Below are 25,152 nucleotides of genomic sequence, written 5' to 3' on the forward strand. Positions count from 1 at the left end.
CATGGGCAGAAAGAGGGGAGGGCTGTCAGATCTTGGCAGAATGCTTGGCCTTTCCAGCCCAGCCCAGCCTTGTACCAGACGTAAGGAGAGCTGGAAGTCACAACCAAAGACTCATTTGTTGTTAGTAACCAGATTGCAGGCTTGGATGTGATGAATGTTTGGATGGAATCGTCGGTTTGCATGGGACAGCAGAAATGAGTGTGAATATACCACACCCAAGACCAAACAACAGGGTGACTTTTACCTTCCCCCCGCAAAAAAAAAAAAAATTGCTTGGGAGTTTAGGCCAGTTGCCTAACCTGAAATCCAGATGTCACCACTGACGTGATCCAGAGATCATCCTCCCTCCCCCCACCCTGAGCATCTCGGGGCCTGGGCACCTACCAGGTGTATCACAGAGAGCCCTCGGAAGCTCGTCAATCCAGCCTAGTGTTTTGGAAGTCCTATAGTGGGAAGACAGCAGTCCCCAGAACTCCAGTTTCCCACCTCCTCTTAGAATTTCACTGAGATGAGATGAAATGCTCTTAACAGTAGTAACAGCATAGGCAGACCCAGGTGTGTCTTCAGAATCCGCAGCCTCATTCTGCACGGCCGGGGTAGAGTTCAGTGGAAGGAACTGAGAGTGTTGGGGGTAAGAAGTTTCCTACTTAGCAGATCCAGAGTCTATCCTGTGACACCTCGCTGCTCCTCCCGGCCCGCCCGCCACTGCCAGGGCCCTCCAGGAAGCTTGGATGGCGGCCTGAGAACTAGGAGTGGCTGCTGGGTTCTAATCCGGGCTCCACGTAATATACTTAACTAGCGTGGGGCTTTGGACAGGTCACACACAGTGGGTCCTGGCTGCCTCATCCGGAAAACTAGTAGTATGAAAGGACCACTCGGCCCAGCCCTCTTCCCCTCCTGCCTCAGCCCCGGCATGTTCCGAGCTCCACGTCGGGTGTGGTCCTAGGAGGGGGACTCCAGATTCTTGCATAGTTTCTTCCTTGTGTGTGTGTGTCTTGAGACTGAGGTGAGGCCCTGCGGCCTTCTGTCGGCTGGGGGGAAGAAAGTAACTTCTCAGGCTTCCCAGGCCCTGGGAGAATGGGCTTCTAACGCCTTAGTAACAGTGAGCGAGAGTCCTTCGGGGGAATAACAGATCCTGTGAGGCCACTGTGGTGGGACAGAAGGCCTCTCTTAGACGAGGAAGGGGAAGTTGAGGGCCAGCAGGCACAGGAAAGGGAGAAGTGATGGGATTGGAGACGGGCTTCTGTCTCTTGAGTGGTATCTTAGACACAGCTTCGAACCAGACTAGGAAATTTCACTTACTCCTTCCACAGGCATGTATTAAGCACCTGCTGTGTGCCTGGCATGGGCCATGGAGATGAAAATTAGATATCTGAGTCTGGGAGTCCTCACTTTAAAAGGGAGGTTGCCAGCACTTGCCCATAGGCTTTTCAGGAGGAGTAAATTGAAAAGTTCATGTAAAACTAGCCTAGGGGTGCTGGGCCGACAGTAGGTACTCCACAGCTGTTGAGTCCTGCTGTTCTCTCATACCAGCTCTTGGCATGCATAATAGAGTAACGGAGAAGCATCTCAGAATGTGTGCAGATTCTCGTCCCCCTCTCCGCCCCCCACCAAAAAAAACACTGAAAATGAAACAGCTTCTTGGGCTCAAGGTGACCTCCATAGACCCAGGGCCGCCTTCACAGCCTTCATTTGATGGCTGAGTCCTGCTGTATTGTGTTCTTCCTCTTTGTAATCAGCTTCTGATTAGATGACTGATGGGTCTGGCTCTTCTGGGTCTTTATTTGCATTTTCACTCTGCTGTAATTATGTCTGAAGAACATAGCATTTTGTTTTTGTATTTACTTTTGCTTTTTAGAGCTGAAAACTTGTCCAGTGTCCTGTCCCCTGGGTAGGCTGGTTGTTCTGACAAAGAGCATCTTTCTAGCTCTGGCATCACTTTTGTTTGTTTTTTTTTTTTAATAGTTACACATCAGAATCATGATTGTTGGCTATGAAATTGATTTTGAGAGCCACCCGATTTGTAAATTGGGAAATACTTTATATTGAGGGCTAAGGAAAGGAATACTGAGGAAGGAGGTGAGGAGAGAAGGTCTGTAGTCTGTTGCCTTCAGGTTTCTAAGCACAAATGCCAGAAGCAGAGGGGTAGCCCTTCCCGTAAGTTCAGCCCTTCGACCGTCCTGTCACACCTTGGTTTGAACTCTGTTTAGGCCTTGGGGTGGAGAATGGCCCCACCTGCCTTCCACAGATCTTCTTTCTGGAACCCAAGAGAGCCTGGGTCCTTTTTTGCACTTGTTTAGCAGATGCTTAAGAAGAGATTTTGCAGCTTGCTGGTGGTCTTGTATGCACTGTGTTTCTGTATAGCATCAGGCCTGCTGCAGCCTGGAACCTTTATCATCTGTCAGGCGTGGTGGGTGAGGTGCCAGGGAGCACCTTCTCTCACCTAAACTTACTGAGCACAGGCTGTTTGCCAGATTCATCCCCTCCCCATTTACTGTCTTGTTAAATCCTCACATGGGTGGCTTCCCTAGGTACTGTGTCCACCCTGCTCCCACAGGGCACATGGCTAGTGCCCGCCAGCTCCAGGCTACAGCTCGGGCATCCATGCCCTTTTCCATCGGGCTTCCAAAGATCTGGCAACACAGTGGTGTCTCAGTGCTCCCAGGAATTCAGAGCACCATGTGCTGGCTTTTTGTTGAAGAAGTAGTGGCAGCAGTAGGGTGTGTGACTTCAGATGGCCCTTGGAGAAAGGAGAGCAGACAAAGTCTTCTGAACAGGAGTGTGAGCAAAGACAGAACACTGGGGATCTGTGGAGGGAGCACATCTCTGGGCTGGTTCAACCAGAGGCTCCAGTTGGAGAGGAAAGTAATTCCAGTTTGCCAAGAGCCTTGGATGTTGGTCTAAGGAGAGTGAACTTCATCCTACAGAAAAGGTGGCAGTGGTGGGCAGTGCTCGGGTTTTGACAGATGAGTCTGTCGCAGAGATAGAGAGGGAGATGGGATGCTGCACCCAAAAGTGCCTCTCTTCAGAAGGTACAAGGCCTGCCATGCGAGTAGAGACCCGGTGCTCCCTTTCTTGCTTTTGAATCTGATACGCTGATACACCTAGGTTTGAGTCACAGCTCTGCCTCTTATCAGTGGAGTGCTTTGGGCAAGTCACCTGACTTCTCTGGGCCCCTATTTCCTTATCCATTAAATGATGCCCATTTAATACTGATGCTTACTGTATACTGTTAGGAGGACTAAATGCACAAGAAACATAAAGTGCCCAGTGCAGTTCCTTGCTCACAGCAGGAGTTCAGTAAGTGGTGGCTGCCTCTGTATAGTTCCTCCTTCTGTTTGGTTTTGCCAAATCTCTTAAGCTAATCATTCGTTTTTGCTTCGTTTCCCACTAACAATTTGCAGTGCCCTTCTTTTCCCTAAGAGAGTGCCAAGCCTTTAGCAAGTGCCCCTCGTGAGTTCCCCTCGACACACTGGGCTTCAGACTTCTTGCTGTAACCAGAGTCCATATGGTCTCCTTTGGCCCAGACCACTCTGGGTATGACCTTGTTCGAGCTGTGCCGTTCACAACCACAAATTGTTCCAGCCCCATATGGTGGAGCCTCCTCTCCCCTTTAGCTCTGACAGCTCCTTGGACATCTTCCTCCTGGCTGAGGGCCCAAGAGGCGAGGAGAACTCTCCTGGGAGCCCACCCTCTCCCCGAGCCCTTTCTCTGCTAATCACAGCAGCCACAGCTGAACCCCAGTCTCTTTAGGGGCCAATTGAGGCTGTCGGCAACTTTCATTTCATCCTCACACTTATTTAATAAGTTGAGGGGGGCGGAATTAGGGTATCTCCCTAGCTGACTGCCAATTAACCAGGGCTGTTTCTGCAAACAAAAAGTTCCCCTTAGTTTGTCTTGAATGAGTTCCACCTGGACCTGTTCACCACCTGAGCTGGTTTAGGAAAATCCCCAGCCCCCAGACCCTGACAGCCCAGTGACTTCTCCAGGCCAAAAAGACCAGGTTTCATTGGATCTGCGTCCTCAGACCCAGGTGGGTGACTCAGCACGCAGATCCCCAGAGACCTCCAAACCGCAGCATCTTAGGTCTTGCCCCATGGTTCTTCTTTTCATGCATTTGGCAAACTTTTAAATACTAGCAGCATGCTTCAGGGAATGAGCAGGTTTAAGACAGTATTGAGCAGGTCAGCAGTGCTGACACCACAGTCACTGCTGTGATGTGACCGAGTCTCCTTTATCTAGGAGCGTCACAGGACCCTCGTGCTGCAGTTGCATGGTACTGACTGAACTTGGGACGTTCTTGAGATAAAGCTGCCTTGTGTTTGCATGCACACACCATCCTGGTTTTAAGCTCTGCTCACTCCCTGTCTCCCTGTAGCTGAGCCCTGCTGTATCCGGGGCCTGCCACTTGCTGCCATGAGAGCATGTGCCCTTGTTGTGCTGCATGGGGCACAACTTGGGCTCAGCTGACATGCATAGAACCCACCTCCTCTTAGTGACATTTGTCCACTTTAAGGGCATCTTGGGTTCCACTTGTAAGCCTGTAGGAGACGGGCCTCACCATCCCACTGCTCTGTGCGGAAGGGCCCCGGTGCAGGAGCTGGAGTCACCCTCCCACCCTGACCCCCAGTGCACAGTGCCCCGTCCTCTTTTGCCTGAGACACCCCCATGCTGCCTTCTAGCTAGAGGGTTTCCTCGCTGGAGACGGAGCCTACAAAGCTCATCTTGGTTATCAGTACTCCTTGGGTCCTGGACTCTGAATGTTGAGGATATTTCCCCGGAAAAACTCACGTGACTCACACACATTGAGACATGACCTGTGCCTTCAGGAGGGTTTCTGCCCATCCTCGAGGTTAGAAGGACCCCTGGTCCCAAGCCCCTCGGCACATGGAGAAACTGGGTCCCGAGAGAAGAGTAGGGGGAGCTTGATGAGACTGGGAGCCAGGTTCCCCGCCTGTGCTCCCGCCAGCAGGCGGGTCAGCGTCTCGATGGACCACTGCATGGGCGTACACTCCTCCGGTCGTGTCTGTGCTGTCCCAGCCTGGGTGGCGGCCTGCCTTTCAGAGAACTCACGGGGCACTTGCGCTGGATGTGCATCAGTAGGTGAGGAGGATGTGAAAACGGGAGGGATGGCTTCTCAGGCAAAGCGAAGACCTCTGGCAGCCCAGGGGCTGCTGCTCAGTTCCTCACGGGGCTGCCCTGTCCCGCCGCCTGGTTCCGCAGTCCATGTCCTCCCAGTGTGGAGAGTGGGAGGCGATAGGTATGAACCTACTGCCTCTTGAGCCACTTGTCAGCTAAGGGGACTTGATGGACATCTTTTGGCAAATGGCTGGGCCTGTAAGGAGGCTACAGCGGGACTTTAAGATCTGGGAAGTCTGCAGAGTTGAGGCCAAATCCAAGTCTTCCAGTCCTTCTCATTAACCTTTTACCGTGACCGACTTAGACCGGGGACATTCTCTGAAGCCAGGCTGCTCCAGCTAGCCAGAGCCAGGTTTCAAGCTCCCTCTCAGTTGAAGCAGACTGGTGTGCAGACTGTGGACTGTCTTCTTCCCCATGAGAGCTGGTGTTCTGTGGCGAAGTCAGTAAGAGGGGTGGTCGTGGAGGAGCCTCCTGGTTCCGTCACTGATAGGCTGTTGTCGTGTCAGGAAAACCCTTCCTCCCCGTGTGCCCATTTCTCTCCCTTGGTTCTGAGTGTGTGGGGGTACCAGGCTGGGGGGACACAGTGTAGCATGGGAGAGAAACAGCACTAGCAAAACCCCAACTTGTCCCTTTGTGGCCACTGGAGTCTGGAGAGGTGGCCAGCCTCCTGGGGTGGGGTGAGCGTCCGTCTTTGCACCTGGCTTGTTGGCTGTTTGAGTTGGAACTCAACCGAAGGCAGGGGTTTCAAAGCCATATTTATATTTTTATGTTAAGCTCCTGTTGTGTTGAATGAATGATTCTATGAAGTTCATAAATGAATTTTTTATTGCCATGTGCTAGCTCCCAGTTCCTATCAATCACACAGTATTCCAGCTCCTTCTGCACTTGGCAACCTGAGAGACTCCAGGGAAGCACTGTCCCTGTCCCCCAGGAAACTTGTTGTTAGGGGGTGATGAGAAGATGTGGAGCATGGTTAGTTGGGGGGGTGGTCTCTGGTCATCCTGTGCCTGCCTACCAGAGAACAGAGAAGAGTCCCTGAGGTGGCTGGGCCCCTGGGAATACTTCCCGGATGAGGCGTGCACCATCTGACCTGACAGCAAGGGGCAGGGAAGGGAGCGGTGCAATCAGACCCGCAGTTCTTGAGGCCCAAAGGAAGATGGATCCTCAAAGCAGGACGACACTGTCGCCTCCAGAGAAGACTGACACGAGGCCATTTCGTCTTGTCTGGAGTTTTTGCTTGAGTGGATAAGAGGTGTTGGTTTGGGGGATGTCTTTGAAGCTTCATTAGGTATCTCCTGTGTGTCACACTAAGCCCATCACTGGGCTTCACACCTGCAAAATAGACGTTTCCACATTGTAAGTTGAGAAAACTGAGGCTTGACTGAGCTGGGCTGTAAACTTTAGATCTTCCTGCTCTAAAACCAAGGCCCTGGGCAGAACACTGACTGTGCCCTTCTGTAACTAACCTGTGCTCTCTGAATGGTGCTGCTGCCGCGGTGGGGACCTGCTCCTGGGCTTCTGCCTTGTTAGGTCCCCTGGTCAGGACTCAGACCACGGAGCACAGCCCCAGGTTGTCTGAACCTGCTGTGAAGCTCCTGCTGGGTAAGCTTATGTGCTCTCTGCACTTTCCCTTTCCTTGACACCGTGCCCTTTCTGGATACCTGGAGACATCATTTTCCCATTTGTAGTGTCTGCTCCATTTTCTTTTACCCTGATGATAGGACCTCATATGCTGAGCTGTGAGGTGTCCACAGCACTGCTGTCCCTGGTTTTGCCCTACGCTGAACACCAGTATTGGCTTAGCCGAGCCTTAGAGAAGTGATACGCCAGAAAGCTTGGCTCCCTGCCTCAGTCCCTCTGACAGATTAGACAGTAGTCCCTGAGCCGCTGACAGTTCCCCATAATCCCCCTCCCCACTCCCCCCTGCCCCAGCCAGGGCTGGCGTGTTGATATCTTTAATGAAAAGCCAGCTGTCTAATATATAAAACAAATGAAAATGACTCATTTTGAAGCTAATCCTGCTTAGAACGAGAGGCTAGCCCTCTGTGACCCTGAGATTACCTTGCCTCTGAGCTTCCCCAGAATGATATGCTGGAAATGAATAACCTGAGCCTCGATGTGCTCATCCATAAAATGGGGATAACTCCTACATGGTCCTTTGCCTGAACAAAAGGAAGCTTTGTATATCAGGCCTTGCACGATGTCTGGTTTTTTCGCAAGCATCATTAACTGCAGTGCTAAGACCACCAGCTAGGATGCTGGGTGAATTCTTGGCTTCCCACTCAGTGACACCACAATTTGAGTACACCAATCAGGTGGCTATATTCTGATCAATACATGAGAGGCAGAGAGGAATAGAGAGAACCAGAGTTTCAGTTTGAATCCCAGTCAGCCCTTTACATCTTTTTAGATTATTTCAGATCCTAAAAGGTGATTCTGTTAAAGTGCTATACTCAATATGCCAGCAAGTTTTGGAAAGCTCAGCATTGGCCACAGGACTGGAAAAGGTCAGTTTTCTTTCCAATCCCAAAGAAGGGCAGTGCCAAAGAATGCTCAAACTACTGCACAATTGCACTCACTTCACATGCTAGCAAAGTGTTCACAATCCTTCAGGCTAGGCTTTAGTAGTATGTGAACCGAGAACTTGCAGATGGATTTAGAAAAGGCAGAGGAACCAGAGATCAAATTGCCAACATCTATTGGATCATAGAAAAAGCTAGAGAATTCCAGAAAAAACATCTACTTCTGCTTCATTGACTACATTAAAGCCTTTGACTATGTAGATCACAACCAACTGTGAAAAATTCTTAAAAAGATGGGAATACCAGACCACCTTACCTGCCTCCTGCGAAGCCTGTATGCAGGTCAAGAAAAAACAATTAGGACTGGACATGGAACAACACACTGGTTCAGAAATGGGGAAGGAGTATGTCAAGGCTGTATATTGTCACCCTGCTTATTAACTATATGCAGAGTACATCATGCGAAATGCTGGGCTAGATGAAGCACAAGCTAGAATCAAGATTGCCAGAAGAAATATCAATAACCTTAGATAGGCAGATGACACCACCCTTCTGGCAGAAAGCGAAGAGGAACTAAAGAGTCTTGATGAAAGTGAAAGAGAAGAATGAAAAAGCTGGCTTAAAACTCAACATTCAAAAAATGAAGATCACAGCATCCGGTCCCATCACTTCATGGTAAATAGATGGAGAAAAAATGAAAGCAGTGACAGACTTTATTTTCTTGGGCTCCAGAATCACTGTGGACAGTGACTACAGCCATGAAATTAAAAGACACTTGTTCCTTGGAAGAAATGCAATGACAAACCTAGACAGCATATTAAAATGCAGAGACATTACTTTGCCTACAAAGGTCCATATAGTCAAAGCTATGGTTTTCCAGGAGCCATGTACGGGTGTGAGAGCTGGCCATTAATAAAGACTGAGCACAGAAGAATTGATGCCTTCGAACTGTGGTGCTGGAGAAGACTCTTGAGAGTCCCTTAGACAGCAAAAAGATCAAATCAGTCAACCTTGAAGGAAATCAACTCTGAATATTCATTGCAAGGGCTGATGCTGAAGCTGAAGCTCCAACACTTTGGCCATCTGATGGAAGAGCTAACTCATTGGAAAAGACCCTGATGCTGGGAAACATTAAAGGCAGGAGGCAAAGGGGACGACAGGATGAGATGGTTGGATGGCCTCACCGACTCGATGGACGTGAGTTTGATCAAACTCTGGGAATGGTGGAGGACAGGGAAGCCTGGTGTGCTGCTGTCCTTGGGGTCACAAAGAGTTGGACACAACTGAGCAACTGAACAACAACCACCCTTTCCCAACCATTTAACCTTCTACAACTTGATATGGACCCTCTTGAGACTAAAATCCCTCATCTGTAAGGAGAGCCTTTTTCATGGATAGATGTGTCTGTAAAGTGGAGTATTGTGAGGACTGTGGCTCAGTGTTCCCCGCTCACCTTAGCAGCACAGAGCAAGGACTCTTGTGTTTCAGATTTCTAGGTCCCTGGACTTCAAAAATCCACCTTTAGGCCTGAGCAGGTTGAAAGGTGCTGAGGATACCTTTGCGACCATCTGGCTGCCCTTGGGGCAAAGGCGTGGCCATGGAAAGCTACCCTTCCACCTCCACCACCACCCTGCCTGCCCTTATTCTTAAATCTCCGTTTTGAAAACATAGAAAGTTCCCAATTAAGCTTTGACTCCAGATGAGTTATAGAGAGAAAGATAACTAATAAGGTAGAGAGCTTCCTCCATGCCCCACTGCTGGGAATCCTCACCCCTCACAGCTGACCCCAGAAGGCAAATAGCTTGCCCGTTTGTTAGGAAGGAAGAAGAGGTTTGGATAATGTAAATGGCTATGGTAAAAGTGCTGAGTTAAAGTGTAGCTGTGGCTCCCAGATAGTTTTCAGTCCTGTGATTGCCAGACTTACATGTTTTGAAGGACAGCAGAGTTTAAAAGCTGAGAAGTGGAGGTAGGAGGTGGAAGACAACTTTTTAAACCACTCCCATTTACTTTTCATTATCATTTCATCCAAGAAGTGACATTTTGACTGTAAGAGGAAGGCCATACCTTTAGGATGAAGGGTAATCGTCTGCTCACCTGGCCGTTCCCAGTCTGTGAGCTGAGGCCTAGGGGAGGGAGTTGGCTGTGTGAGCCCGTTCTGTCCCCAGCCCCATGGCTGCCTGCTCCCACCTCTGCTTTCCCCAGCTTTTGTTCTCCAGCCCGCTGATGGCCTTAGTGGGAGCAGTTTGGTTCCTTGGCTTGCTTGGACAGACCAGACCACTGCTTGGCTGGCAAAGAAACCTGCCAGAAGGCTGCTCACTGCCTGGTTGGCACCACATCCCCATTGTGCTGTGGACCCCAGACCCATGCAGAGGTACTTCAGCCAAGCCTTTTCTGAGTGCGTCTGTTTATAGGTGAAGGGATTAAGTGGGTTTTAAACTCTACTTAAGCTCTTCTTGTCTCTCTAGGGAGGGATTTTACATGTAATAAAAGCAGGAGCTTTGGAGTGAGACAGACCTAGGTTCAACCCTTTTCTCTGCCACTTACTAGCCATGCAGATATTCTGTCTGAACTTTGATTTCCTTGTCTCTGAAACTGGGGCCACAGCAGCTCCTACGTAGTATGGTTGAGTGAGAGGAGGCAATAGAAGTAAAACATGTGTCCAGTGAGTGGAAAGCAGTGTAAGAGGGTTGACAGCCTTACTAAGTTGTTACCTATGAAAGTGGCCTACATTTATATGTCGTAGAACTTGCCTGGTACATAATCAGTGCTGACCAAGTGATTGCTGTTACGATCATTATAGAGAAATAAGGAAGTCAGATGTGCTGAGGGAAATTAGTTCTAGAGCTAACATAAAAAAGGGAAGAATTGGCCATCACCTTCCTGGGCACCTTCCCCCCAGGAGACATCTCAAATGTGTGCTGTTAGAGCCACTGACGGAGGCGGCTCGGGAAGCACTAAACGGAGGCTCGTAGTAGAAAGGCTCTGGGCTGTGAGGCTGGAGAAGAGGGGCTGAGTGCTGGTCCGGCTGCTGTGCTGTGGGGCAAGTGGTGAGCTCATCGGGCAGGTGGGAGACGGGAGTGCACTGCTGATGGCACCTCACCTGCAGGCCAGCCATGTCACCCATTTTCACTGTGCTCAGAGGGCTGGCTTCGCCTACTTGGAGGGCTCTACTGTGGCCAGAAGTCAGTGTTCCAATTGAAACGGACAAGGCAAACCGTGACTGAAGCCGAGCACCAGGCAGTCAGGCTGCAGTCCACGCAGTTAGGGAGCGGAGGTGTGGCACCCGCTAGGAAGAATGCCGAGGGCCCCCTGGGCTGGGGCCCAAACCACTCATTGTTCGGGAGGGCCTGCTGCTGCGATACCTCAAACCCTGTGCTCTGAGCCCTTCCTACTGAAGGCTGTAGGAAGCCCCACCCCCACCCTTGCTCTCTTCCGGGGAGGTTGCAGCCGTGGGCTCCCTGGGAAGGTGCACCTTCTCTCATGGGAGATGGAGAAGAATGCAAAGCCAGCGTTCTCTCTATGGAAGAAAGGGTCGTCTTTTTCTTGTCCCTGCCCCCTGGGCAGAGGCAGGCAGACCTGTGGGTTGTCCTGAGATGTCCTACCAAGAGGGCCTGTGCGAACGCTGGAGGGAGTATGGAGGAGCCTGAGGGAAATGTCAGCCGTGTCCTGGCAAGGGACCCAGTGGTTACAGCAGTCATTACGCTGGTGTCTCCAGCCCTCTCACAAGGTGCTGGGCGCATGTTTTGACCTTCTTCAGGCACACTCTGTTCTGCTAGTTTATCATGTAAAAGAGACTTCTGGCTTCTGAATTTCCTTGCCGGCACTGCTTTTCAGCTGCCGTGGGCCACCTTCCTGTTGTGACTGACAGTCATCCATTTGAGTTTGTCCTCAGCTTGGGTCCAGCCAGGGGAGGGAGGAAAGCAGTGTTGAAAAGGACATCACTGATTCCAAACATTATCTCAGCATGACCATGCCACTTCCCGGGCCTTTCTTGTATCTCACAAGGACTTGATGTCTTAGACGGTGAGGTTCACCCCAGGCCTTCCCTCTCTCCGTCTTCTGGTTGCTCTGCTTCATTCACTGGAGGCAGCAGGGAGAAGGCGCCCGGCCTGCTGAATGAAGCTAGGCTTGGGGATGGCTGCAGGACCATCCCAGGATGTGCTCGTGATGACTGTCTTTTTCCAAGTCAAAAACTGGCATACAAGACCCACCAGTGGAGGTTTGTTGAGGGGGCACTAATAGGCAGGGCAACAGAAGCAGCAGAAAAGAAGGCTGGGGCTAAGAGGTCCCAGCTTCTCCTTCCGAGATCAGATACTTCTCCAATGCCTTTATCATCCACTCGCGCTTGACTCCGCACAGGGACCCCAGGTCATGCCTCCCCTGTGCAGTGGAGGAATGTCGCACGGTCTAGTCTCTCATCTGAGGGTGTGGAAGATCCTCCACCATCCACTGTGTGTGGAGGAGCCCAGAGAAGAGCCTGGGTCTGGGCTCTGGGATCCGTCACTTCTCTAGGTACCTTTCCCAGGGACCTTTCTTATTCATCAAAGGACATGGTTTTTCCCATTAAAAAGTACAGTGTGACAATGTGATGTGTACTCAGTATTAAAAATACAGAGGCAGAGAGGAGGAAGAGGAAAATCCACCCATGACAAGTCCATTTTGATGTATTTTCTTGCTAGATTTCGTATACTTGGAGGTTTTTATTTTTTACATAGTTAAGATCATACTGTATGTCACAGAACTTCATAGCCTTTTTTTTTCCCACTTAACCCATGGAAATGCTTCTGCCACACTTTGTTCAGAATGCCACACAGTTTTCTCCTTTCCTCTGTAATATATCATTGAGTAGATGGATCGTTTGCTTCAATCTCTCATTTTTGGATTTGCAGTTATTGCTTCAATTTAAATACTGCTTCTGTGGACATCTTTATTCATAAAGTCTTTTTCATATTTAGTATACTCAGTTAAACTAGATTTCCAGAAGTGAAATTATAGGATCTAAATACATTTGAAGCTCTGAAAAAGTTGCCAAGTTGCTCTCTAGAAGGTTTGTCATACTCTTCCAGTGGAGTGCGTGTCCTTGCCGTGGTTCGCCCAGCTGGAGAGCTAGGATGGTTCAGTGGCTGAGGACTGTGGCCTCTTAAGCCTGACACATTTGTAATTTCTGGTTGGGGACAAATGGCTAGGGGAGGATGGACTTGTCAGGGAGTCGGGTCCTGCCGTAGGCCAGGTACTTCACAGTCGTTACTCCACTCAAATCTCAAAAAAGAGCCCCCATTTCACAGAAGAGGAGAGGAGGGCTGACCTGGAGAAGTAAATTGTCCAATATCACCATATCCTGCTGCCTCCAGTGAGGACTAGCCAGGCATCTCCCCGGGACCTGAGGATTACAGTGTGTTCTGAGTGTACAGATGTCAGGTAATGGGGGGAGGAGACACCATGTTGTCAGCCTGCAGCAGCTCACGGAGCCTTGAAGCCAGTGGGGGATTCAAGCACCCTGGGTAAGGCTGGTCTGATTCAGTCATTCAGATGGGCATTTAGAAACTGATGAGACCATGGGTTGCAACAGAACACTACTGACCTGGGTGGCCTGCCTGCCAGGCTTAGGCTGTGCTTAACTCTGTTCAGGCTCAGGCTGGGAAAGTAGGGCTGGGCAGGGTGGGGACCGCCCAGAGATAATCTCTGCAGGTTGTTGTATTCTAGGCCTCCACTAGAACCGGTTCCTGAAGCATAGGCCACTGGTCTTGCCATTCCCAGATAGCTAGTAACAGTACAGCTAGGCACTGTTGTAAGCTTGCCACATATTAGTTTATTTGGACCTCATAGTAACCTGTGATGTGGTGCAGTGACCAGACCAAAGAACCAGAGGACTCCAATTTGCTCACAGTCAAGCGGCAGAGCCTGTGGACTGGGCCGCCGTTCTGGCTCCAGCCTCCTTCCTTAGCACGGCAGTGTCCTGAGCACAGGGCCCAGCGGCTGGCTGGGAGACGAACACTGCCGCTGCCTGTGGGACTCCGGCCTTCCTCATGACCCGGGCGGGTAGCCTAGTGCAGGTTCTCAGAGCCCTGAGCCTCACTTTCCTTGTCTCTGAAATGGGATGAGAGGGTTGCTGCGAACGCTCAGGGCAGCCTGATTAGTCACAGAGGGGAGGGAGTGAGTGGGCGATGAAGGCACTCTGGCTGCCATGGCTCGGGGACAGATGACTAGGATCCTGTTCATCTTCTCTGGACAGGGTGGGGAAGCCAGGAGAGAGGGACTCAAAATTTGTAGCCAGGGCCTCACATGTGGATTTCCAGCCGGAGCCTGCGCCTCAGGCAGTGAGGTGACCTGACATGCGGTGCTTAGCCTGCATCACAGCTGGAAAGGTGGGGATAGCATGTCTGGGACCTGGTGGCTGTAGTGAGGCTGGATTCACTCTGGAGAGTGAAACCAACTCCCCCGCCCCGCCCCTGCACAGCTCCTGAATTCATCTGGGTTGGGTGCTGGCACCTAGGGAGGCATCTGGAGCTTGGAGGCACCCACACCCACTGACCCACGTCCACTCTCCCTGCCTTCTGTCTTTCAGGTTGACCCTCGGGACCCACAATCTCATCGTGTCTCGCACAGAATTCAGCAGAGGGCACAGGTGGTGGCTTGGCCGGTTGGTGATCTCCTGACAGCCGGGTCTCCAGCAATGTGAAACTTCCGTTTGGGTTTTCCCCCTTCTCTTACTTTTGCTTTATTTTTTATTTTTTTCCCTCCCCCTTCTTTTTTTTTTTTTTTAATTTAAACGATTAAGACTTCAGAAGAGCAGGAAGTTATGCTGTGGACAGGCACCACTTTCTTTAAAGAAACTCAATACGGACAAAGCATATGTATAAATTTCATTTTTAATTTTTTATAAGGGGTTAGGGAGCTATTTTGTTTTTGTCCTTTATTTTCCCTGTCTTCTTTCTTTTATCCATCTCTTAGTTCTGCTTATAACTCCTCACTTCCCCAGAGAAGGCCTGCCCCTCTGTGGAGAATTTAGGGACCTCTCCTGGATCAGGGGGCTTGAGGACAGAAGGAGGCCTCTGTGCTGCCTCCCCACCAGGTGCGGGAACTGCTAGACTCCCTGGTGGGCGCTGGCCCTTGGGCCTTGGAGATGATCAGAGGCCAAGAACCACCTAGAAGGGGAAGACCCAAGCTTGGCCAGGAGAACTCAAGAAAGAAGATCCCCATTTGGAGTTTGTCTTCTGTAAGCGGTTGGAAACCCAGAGTCACACCAGGACTTACAGAGGGAATCCTTTCCCTCTCCTGCCCTTCATGACCAGGGGTTCTGATGGGGGAGGGCCAGAACATGACCATCTCTTACTCCCCGGTAATTGAGCAGCAGCCCACCCCAGCTTTACAAACCGACCTTTCTGTTAGTGATCTTCCTCCCAGACGATGATTCCCCAGGAAAAAATGTCGTGCCAAACCTCTGCCTAGGATACAGCAGGGTCTTCAGCGGGCCTCTGTCACTCCTGTGAAGTCAGCACCTACCACCTCCTGCCTCCAGGATCACCATCTTCCCAGATGTGCCTGCCGGATGCCCAGGGTGTCCGAGCCATCTGGGACCCAGCTGTGACCATTGCCATGAGAACAGGGTGTCCTAATCAGGCTGTTACCCCTCACAGCGCGGCGTGTGCGCTGCGAGCCAGGCCCCGTGCTGTCGTATGTGGTGGCAATGCCAAGCGTCCTCTCCCTCCCTGCAGAGACTTACTGCTAGGGGCCCACCCTCAGTGTAAATGTATCTGATGGGAAAGGATGGACCTGGCTGAGCGGGTGGACCACAGCCATCAGGTGCCTCTGGGCTTGGTGGCCGTGACTCCCGACCCCACCTCCAGTGTCTGTGTAGCCTTCCTTCAGCTCTTCGACGACACTCTCGCAGCCTCCCTCTTGTGCTTTGGAAGAGGCGTGTCCTCTCCCCTTGCCAGGAGGAGAGCTATTCCTCTTGCCGCGTACCCGGAAGCCCCTTCAGCTGCTCCACAGGCTTCTCACCCCAGAACAGCAAGGCAAGGAAGGGAAAAGGAATTCTTCTTTGGTGTTTATCCTTGTTGTTTTCTCTAAACCAGCATAGAGTGGATAGGGGGAGATGTGGAGGGCATTTAAGTTGGTATGTGACCAAGGGGGTCTTCCCCCCCCAAAGCCACAGTCCTTCCACCCTGGGAGTTTGGAAGAGACCAGCACAGCATCAGCCCAGATGCTGTGCAAACTCAGCAGTATGTTTGCTCACATTCTTTCCACCTTTTCTCAAGGCTTCTTCCTCCTCCTGGGCAGATGGCTGGCTGTGGTTAGCAGGATCCGGCAAGGCAGCAGGTGGTGACCAGGCCCCTCACTCCCCTCCCTCAGCTGAAATCCTTTGTCATCGCTTGGCTCTGCTCCTCTCTGACTTCTCAGACGACCTGGGTATACGCTGAGCTACAGCGGGAATCGCGCATCCCCTAATTGCAGTCGATGCCCCTTCTCCGCCCCACCTCCCTGCCCTCCCTTGGGGGCAGCTGTCTGTCTGCGAGCATGTGGGGAAGCAGTCCCTGGACTCAGCAACCCCACCTCTCCCTGGCCACAACCCACACTCTGAAATCCTAGTGAGGGTTCAAGTCTAACAGGATATTTACCTTTTGCTCATCGTTCCCTTCCACCCTCCCCCGGTGTCTTAGCTCTGAGTAAGGTCCCAGGTGGCCATACCTTTCGGGCGAGGTGGGTAGCCTCGGTCAGGTAGCAGCATCCACGTACCTTTGTCTGGCAGGACTCCCAGCCTATCCTCGCTTAGTGGCAGGTCCTCCTTCCCTGGCTCCTGAGGCCCAGCTTGTTAGCCCCAAGTGCCTGTCTCCACCTCCCCCGTCTCCACTTCGTCTGCCTCGGGCACCTAGCAGCCAGTGGAAGGCAGCCCGAAGTCAAGGCTGGCTCTGCCCGGGCAGCTGCCTGTCCTTCAGCCACTCTGCATCTCTTCCCGATGGGGTCAGCCACCTCGTCTCTTCCTGCCTTTTCACCTGGGTCTCGGGCCTGGTAGCAGCCCTGGGGCACATCATCTCAGCACCACCAATTTGTTAGTCCTGTGCAAGTTCTAGAAATTTCCAGCCCTTAAAACAACAGTCGGTTATTCTCCTGGGATCTGTGGAAAGGAGAGTCTTTGGAGGGAGGATCTGAACTTCATTCTCCCTCAGTGAGAGGAATCAACAAGACAGATCATAGTGCCTTATTCCATTGCCCTCCCCGCCAGACTGTCTGGCTTAGTACATGGCTTCTGTCTCCCTATCCGTGTCCATCTGTCACTTAAACTCACTCCCATATAGAGATAGCCACATGGGAGGATGGCTTCCCCCTGACCTCCCCGTCCCTTCCTCAGCTGTGCTGCGGACAGGTGTGCATTCTGCCCTCCTCCCCAGCAGGTCCCCGCCTCTTCCCTGCAGCCAGGAGGATGCACGTCTCTTTCTTCTAGGCCTTCAAGGCCAGCTCCATCTGACCCCCTCCTGGGCACCGGGACTAAGGCCACGAACCTTAGCCTCCTCTCATCCAGAGGCACTGGGTCAAGAGCGGAATTCTGTCCCCTAACCTGCTGTGATTCGTGCACCCATGGCTGCCTTTCTGAGGGAGTGTATTCAATGTTTACTTAAGAAATACCCTGTTTACAGCTGGAGGAGAAATGTGCCCGTTGCTGGGTGGAGATCTGACTCTCTGTACGGCTCCTGGCCTCCTTTGTGGCACTGCCCGTGGTGACCCCAGAGCGAATGAAGGCGAGGGGCAGGGCTGGGGCACAGGCCCCACAACCCCTCTGCCCCTGACCCTGCGGTGCTAAGACCACTTGCCATCTTCCTCACAGCCTTCATTCCTCGCCTCTCATTCCCTTCCTCCAAGATCTCTCTCCTTAACATATCAGTTATTTCCTAGAAAACCAGTGTTTGGAGCAATAAGATAATTTTCTTTTTTTGGCTTGAGTCTTTTTCTAAAAAAAGGAAAAGAGCAGACATTGTGGGATTCTTCTTTCTTTTTCTGCTGTTGCTGTTTACCTTTTTAGAAGACAGATCTAACTTGGATGCTTAGCTGGGTTTCAGCCTCAGGGTATCCTTAGGAAGCTTGGAGAGGTAGGATCAGGCCTCCACCCCCTAACCCTCTGCTCCTGCCACCCAGGCTCCCAGCCCTGCCCACCAAGTGCGCGCCCACCTTTGCTCCTCTGTGCCAACCTCTCCCTGCCTGTCTTGGCTCTGCCTCTAAGTGGGGCTCTTAGGTTCTTGCCGCTTCCCCATCCTGGGCCTGGGCAAGGGGCCCAGCCGCTGGAGTCGTCAAGACCTGGTGACCTGAGAAGACCTGAGTTGTGCTGCTCCAGGCTCCAGACCCCTGGCTTGGGGCTGAGGTGCAGCCTTTGGGACAGTGTGGGCCATTTCTGACCCGGCCCTACCAGGCTTTGATGGCCAGGCCTCCTGTTTGGAGAGGAGGCGCTGGGAATGGAGCACCAGAACGTGTCATGAGGTTGGCTAATGTCAGCACACATAGTTGAGGGCTGAGTCCACTGCCAGTGGCTCCTGGAGTCCCTAAGACGGGAGGGGGGGACGGTAAACAGGAAGGAGACCCCTGCATCTTTTTCCCTGAGAGGCTACAGGAGGAAGGGAGTCCATTTAGGGACATTTTAAAGAAGTCTTTGTTCTCCAGGTGCCTCTTTCCATCAGAGCAGGGGAGGATGTTGGAGTGATTTGACATTCGTGTGGGGCCAGCTTGGGTGCGAGGGAGGTTTTAACCCAGGCACAAGGTTAGTTTCAAAGACTAGTTAATCTATTTTCTTTATTTTCTTTTTTTTGCACAGAAGCTGGTAATCTAGGACCTACGTGTGAACAACTTTATATATGAATATTTTTTGTACTTGGTTTACTTGGGTTGGTATGATACATTATATTTAAGTTCCTTGAACACTGTGGATCCCCCTAATGTGTATGAATGACTGAGGCTTTGTAAATTAAGGGACGTTTGTGTGAATAAAGTTATTTGATGGGGTCAAAGAAGCCATATGTGATTTTAAAAGGAGTGCTTTGTGGTTTTGTCATCTCCTGTGCAGAGGAGCTTGTGTTGGTCCTGGTGGGTGAGCGGCAAGAGAAAGGATGCTCGGCTGCTTGGTGAGAAAATGCCTGGTGGCCTTGAGTGGTCTTCCTCCCACTCCACACCTGGGGCCGGAAGCCACACCAGGCTAGCTCTTCTCTCCCCAGGGGTCCAAGGCCCAGCCAGCGTTGCCAGCTGCCCAGATATCCCGGGGCCCTTCCTTACAGCCCCCAGCTCTGTGCTTCCGCGAGTTCTGCCCCTAGGGACTTTCAGTCTAGAAATGAGAGGAGTCTGCAAACCCTGGCTACAAGGGGAAGAGGACTTTCTTGGAAAGCTCAGCCAGGAGGTGGCCGCTCAGAGGAGCAGGGCGGAACAGCCCTGTGGGGGTAGCACCGCTGTGTGGAGAACATTGGTTGGCCTTGGGGGTTCAGGGGAGGGAAGAAAGCATACAGCCCATCGCCTTCTGCCTGGCCAGCGAAGAGCATGTTCCACGAAGAGTGAGGACTGGCTTTAAAAGTCAGGTGCTTAACTCCATGGCTGATTCATGTCAATGTATGACAAAACCCACTACAATGTTGTAGAGTAATTAGCCTCCAACTAATAAAAATAAATGGAAAAAAAAAAAAAAGTCAGGTGCTTAGTTACCTGCATGGTGTGGTATGTGCCCGTCTGATGAGGAGAAAATAAAAACCCAGAGAGGCTGTGGGGTGAATACCTGGTGAACAGGAAAAGCCATATTCCACATGTTGGCTGGAACAGGTGTCAGCTGGGCTGCATGTCCCTTCCTCTACAGTGACAGTGGTGATAGCTACCTTCAGAGCAGCTGAGGGCTCCGTAAGAACATAGTCCTGGGCCTGGCACCCTAGAAGGCTCTCATTCCTTTTCCCAAAGAGAGAGTTGGGATTCTCTGGGAGTCTGCTGAGCTCTGGACCCTGACTCCTGGTACCGCACAGCACCCATAAAGCTTAAAAATCTGGAAAGAATTGGTGTTTGACATGGGACCCACCACTCAGACTTTTCCTGAGGAGATCTGGTGAGCCCAGGGGTCATAGAGCTGCAGGAGGACAGAGTCAGGACTCTGGAATGTGGGTTTAGAGGAAGAGATAAGGCAGGCTCCCCACCTAATCTGAAAGTGAGCGGGCTGCATTCCAGGCCCAAGCCTTGGTGTCCAGCAGCTGCTGGGGATGAAGCTTCTAGCAAAGGACTCTTCTGTGCTTAACCTGGAGCTGGAAGAAGAACAACCCGCAAACATTCTGGGTTTTTTTGTTTGTTCTTTTTTAAATAACTTCTGAGATAATTGACCCTTTTGAAGGGTACATGGCTGTGGTTTTTAGTATATTCAGTTGTGCAGCCATCACCTCTTAATTCCAGAACATTTTTATCACCTCAAAAAAGAAACCCATGCCCACCTACTCATCCCTTCCCAAACATGCTCCTCACACCGCCCCGCCCCACCTGCCCCCCCACACACACTTTCCAGCCCTAAGCAACCACCTATCTGCCTTTGTGTTTGGATTTACCTCTTTAGATATTCCATATAAATGGGATCACTTAGTAGGTGTCCTTTTGTGTCTGGCTTCTTTCACTTCATAATGTTTTCAAGGCTCATCCCTGTCATTTGCATGTACCAGGGTTTCCTTCCTTTTTATTGCTCAATAGTATCCCATTGTATGGAAATACCACATTTTAGATTTTGTCTATCCACTCACCAATTGGTTGACATTTGAGTTGTTTCCAGTATCTTGGCTATTACATATAATGCTACAATGAAGATTAGTGTACAAGTTTTTACATGGACCTGTGTTTTTAATGCTCTTGGGCACATACATATCTGGCAATGGACTGCATCCAATGGTAACGGCACAGTTTTTGAGGATCTGGCAAACTGTTCTCCGAAAGGATATACCAACACAACACTAAATTTTTTTAAAAAGAGGATGTACCATTTTACATTCCCACCAGTGACAGAGGGTTTCATTTTCTTCAATTCCTTTCCCACACTTGTTACTGTCTTTTTTGCAGTCGTCCTCGTGGGTGTTAAGAAATGTCTACACCCCTATACCGCTAATGGTGGACAAGGGAGAATAGTGAATAGCTACTTTAGATTCCCATCCAGTCACCGCTCCAGCAGGCATGGGAGGCAGAGTTCAGAGAACACAAACTGGCTCTGCTGTGTGTTGGCTCCTTGACCCTGAGGCAGATCACCTTTCTGACTTGATTTTCTTATCTACAAAGTAGTAAACACCCCCTTCATGTGAGAGGTGGCAAGCCTGAAAATGTTCATGCCACATCCATGGTGGGCACTCCAGAGCGTTTCTTTCTCTACCCGTCTCCCAGGCACGGTGGGTTCATTAGAACTGGGATCAAAGTGGAGGGGCTTTGAGAGGCTCACTGTGTGTCGGGTGTGGGCGTGAGTGATGAACCTGGGGCACATCACTGGGACATGGGGTCCCTGGAGTGGGGGGATCTGGGTGCCCTTCACTCATGGAAGGAGAGGTCACACATCCAGGCCTGCACTGCCCATCCCCTCTCACCCTGCTTCCACATGTCCCTCCAACTCCAGCCTCTGGCTCAGTCATTCAGTAAATAGCTGCTCCAGCCACCAACTCGTTGCTTGTGAACCAAGTGGGGCCTGTGGGCCAGAAACTCCACATCCAGGGGAGGAAGGACTCAGAGAAGACAGGTGCATCGTGGCATGCCTGGCCTGAGACAGATGGACATTCTGGGGCTGTGGAGTGGTTGTGGTGGAGACATGCTAGACGAGGTAAGGCCTGATGCCACACTTGGTCCAACCTGCGGTCTAACCCGAGCCCCCAGCTCTCTCCAGGCCACACTGCAGTCCCCAGTCCACAGTGCCCTAAGAGGCTGCAGTGGGCACAGCACCCAGCCTTTATTAGCCTATCAACTTGGAGAGGCAGCATCTTCCTGCTACCCAGGAGGTCTTTGCATGGTATCCCACCCTGAGGACCCAAAGGAGAGCTTGTGGCATTGAGACCCACCGCTTGATCCAGCCTTTGCGTGGCAGATTTCCCTTTAAATCATTGAACTAGGTCATGGCACAAACCCTCAGCTCCCACCGCACTCATGGGATCACCCAGACTCTCCTTGGCCTGTCAAGCCCTTCTCGATCATCCTCCCTAGACCCTTTTGCTGGTGCTGGTAAGCACCCCTCAGGCTCTACTGTCTAGCCGTCTCAACCTCACTGCTCTCCTAGAAGCACACTCAGGACATTTCCTTTTCAGGGCCTTTAACTTGGTATTCCTGCTGCCTGGAAGGCATCGCTTCATTGCTCTAGTTAGGTCTCTGCTCATGCCCTTGAGAGAGCTCTCCTGGTTCCCTTATTTAAAGAAACACCCCATCACTATCTCAAGCCCTTTAACGTGCTTCCTTTTCCTTATAGCACTTAACCACTAGCAGAAAGCTTTATGTGTTACACATGTGTGTAATATACAAGCGTATGTGTGAATGTATGCTGCTGCTGCTGCTAAGTCACTTCAGTCGTGTCCAACTCTGTGCGGCCCCATAAGACGGCAGCCCACCAGGCTCCTCCGTCCACGGGATTCTTCAGGCAAGAATACTGGAGTGGGTTGCCATTTTCTTTTCCATGTGAATGTATATAAATACATTAAACAGTACCCAACATGGCCCATAGTTGGTGTTCACTACATGTTTATTAGGCTTCCCAGGTGGCACTAGTGGCAAAGAACCCAGTTCGCCAATGCAAGAGACATAAGAGAAGTTCGATCCCTGGGTCAGGAAGATCCCCTGGAGGAGGGTATGGCAACCCACTCCAGTACTCTTGAGGAACCAAGAATACTGTCTTGGTCCTCTGTCTGGGGAACCCATAGACAGAGAAGCCTGGTGGGCTACAGTCCACGGGGTCACAAAGAGTAGGACATGACTGAAGCAACTTAGCATGCACGTGTTTATGAAGTAGATGGATGAGGGCACATCGTACCTGCAGGAACGTGGCCCCAGGGGAGGAACCTGCTGAGGGGCCTGCGGTGTAGGTCAGGCCCCAGCACATGAACCAGGGCTCCTGAGCCTGGCCATCCTTGAGGCTTGGCCTGCAACTCCTGTCTGCTCCTGAGGTTTAGTCGCAGTCCATCCATTCCCATCAGCACCTGAATAGTAGGAACAAAACAAGCTATTTGAGAAGGAATCACCAGTTGTGGATGATGATACTAATTTAATCTTTAAGCTTTTTCTGTCCAAGGCCAAGAGGCAGGTACTTTAGGCTTTGCAGGCCCTGGGCCCTGTCGCTGCCACTCAGCTCCACCATGTTCCCGCACAGGCAGCCACACACAGTATGTAATCAGGTGAGTGTGGCTCCGAATCAATCAGACTTGGGTCATGGACACTAAAATTTGGATTTCTCATGATTTCTACTGCAGTGTCACAAAATAGTATTTTTCTTCAACTATTTAAAAGTGTAAAACCGCATATCCAGAGCAGTCTATAGCTGGACTTGTGGTAGACTGCATGGCCTGGAACTGATGGGTCCAGCTCAGACTTGTGTCCCTGGGTCACGTGTTATGTCCGCAGGCATGAGTGAGAGGTCATGTAGGGTGATGGGGGAGAGCCAGGCCCAGAGGCTCTGTTTCATCTCTAGCTGGCCTATTGGCTGCAGCTCTGGGTGTGGGGGAGGAAAGCACAGTGCAGGGACATGGACATATGTTCTTGAATCTAGAAAAGTATGAAATACAATTGGAACAGGAGTCCAGAAACCTGCATCCACATCCAGCGTGGCCTCTTGCCAGCTGCAGGATGTGGCAAATTCTCTCTGGGTTGAATAGTATGGTGGATTCTGGGGCCAAACAGAAAAATGTTAGGATAATCACTTTACCACTGACAGTCTTGTGACCATGATGTATCATCCTTTGAGCCTCTGTTTTCTCATCTGTAAAATGGCAACAGTATCATTATCCACTTCATAGATTTTTCTGAGGATTAATGATAGTGCATGTATATTCCATAGTATAGTGCCCGGCATGCAGTAAATTAGCCATAAATAATATATATTGATAATATTTTTTAAAGAGGAGAAACATCCTCTAAGGTGCTTCTCAAAAAAAGGGAGGGGGCTCAAAGTTCAAATACCAGTAAGCAATGCTCCCCTCCATGTCCTAATACACCGTAAAGGCTCTTGAGAAGTCCTATTTCTCAAGCTTCGTGGACCATCAGTGCTTCCACATCGAATGCCGATAACATCTCCTGACACCAGTGTTCTGGGAAAACTCTTTGAAGCCCACTTTGAGAGATGCTCCAATACTTTGGCCACCTCATACGAAGAGTTGACTAATTGGAAAAGACCCTGATGCTGGGAGGGATTGGGGGAAGGAGGAGAAGAGGATGACAGAGGATGAGATGGCTGGATGCCATCACCGACTCAATGGACATGAGTTTGAGTAAACTCTGGGAGTTGGTGATGGACAGGGAGGCCTTGGCGTGCTACGATTCATGGGGTCACAAAGAGTCGGACATGACTGAGCGACTGAACTGAACTGAACTGAACTGAAACAAGAGCATCTTTGCAGCTTAGATCCTAATTCCTGTCCAGGGACTTTAGCCGTCCCATCCTGTTTCACATGGGGCCAGAATCACTTCCCTCTTGCAAAAGACTCCAATAATTGCTTCTGCTTGGTCTACTGGTTCCTTGAGGGCAGATCAGAATATGAGGAATTTAATAACCATGGTCTGGGTACCCTGCCAAAATGCTGCAGGGCCCCAGCTCAGACAACTCAAATGTGGTGAGAACACAGAGAGCAGTTCCCCTCGCCAGCAGACCAAAGCCACTGCCAAAGCCCTCAGATTCCTGCTCCCCATGTTGGCAGAGCCCCGCCGCCCTCCAGCTAGTGTTTACCCAACTTGATGAGCAATTAGCGTTCTGCTGGGAGGCACCTGTAGTTAGTGGGGCCACACACAGGCCCTGCCCTGAGACCAGCTAGTTCAAACCAGCTGGCTCTGCCTCCTAAAGGACTCAGTTTCCCCACATGTAAAATGGAGGCGACAGCCGCACCTATGTCTCTGAGGTTTCAGTGTGGCTGCCTAAACTGGAGACCCCAAAGAACAGCAGCTGAAACAAACAGAACGGGAGACGTGCAGTCCAGGGCTATGGTGCTGATGATATGAAGTCATCAGGGTTCCCATCTCCTCTTGACTTCCTGCTGCAACACCTTCCACAAGTAGCTTCCCAGTCTAGTTCATCTTTAAGGTCACTTCCCAGTCCAGGAAGCCGGCTGGAGCTTCAGGCATTGTCTCCTCATCCCAAGCGATAACAAAAGAGGGAGGGAGGAAAAGAGCTTGCCCCTCCTTCTCTGGAGGCTTCCCTGAAGTCCCATGTCATCTCCCCACTTACATCTCACTGACTAGGCAACTTAGCACAGGGCCACATTGCTGCCAAGGAGGCTGGGACAAAAAGGGGGCAGTGGGCCTGTCACTAAGGTTGAGGGAAGACTGG

At 51.0% G+C, this 25,152-nt stretch overlaps 1 protein-coding gene across 1 annotated transcript in view; it reads left to right on the plus strand.

The window, feature by feature from the left end:
• Positions 1–18,677, plus strand: part of STK35 (serine/threonine kinase 35) — a 42,990-nt gene extending 24,313 nt beyond the window's left edge. Inside the window, exon 4 of the mRNA XM_020906319.2 lies at positions 14,227–18,677. The gene's annotated coding sequence lies outside the window, so the exon portion shown is untranslated. The remainder of the gene's footprint in view (positions 1–14,226) is intronic.
• Positions 18,678–25,152: the final 6,475 nt, after the last annotated feature.

This window comes from Odocoileus virginianus, chromosome 9, assembly GCF_023699985.2.
Source record: "Odocoileus virginianus isolate 20LAN1187 ecotype Illinois chromosome 9, Ovbor_1.2, whole genome shotgun sequence".
NCBI classification, from domain to species: domain Eukaryota; kingdom Metazoa; phylum Chordata; class Mammalia; order Artiodactyla; family Cervidae; genus Odocoileus; species Odocoileus virginianus.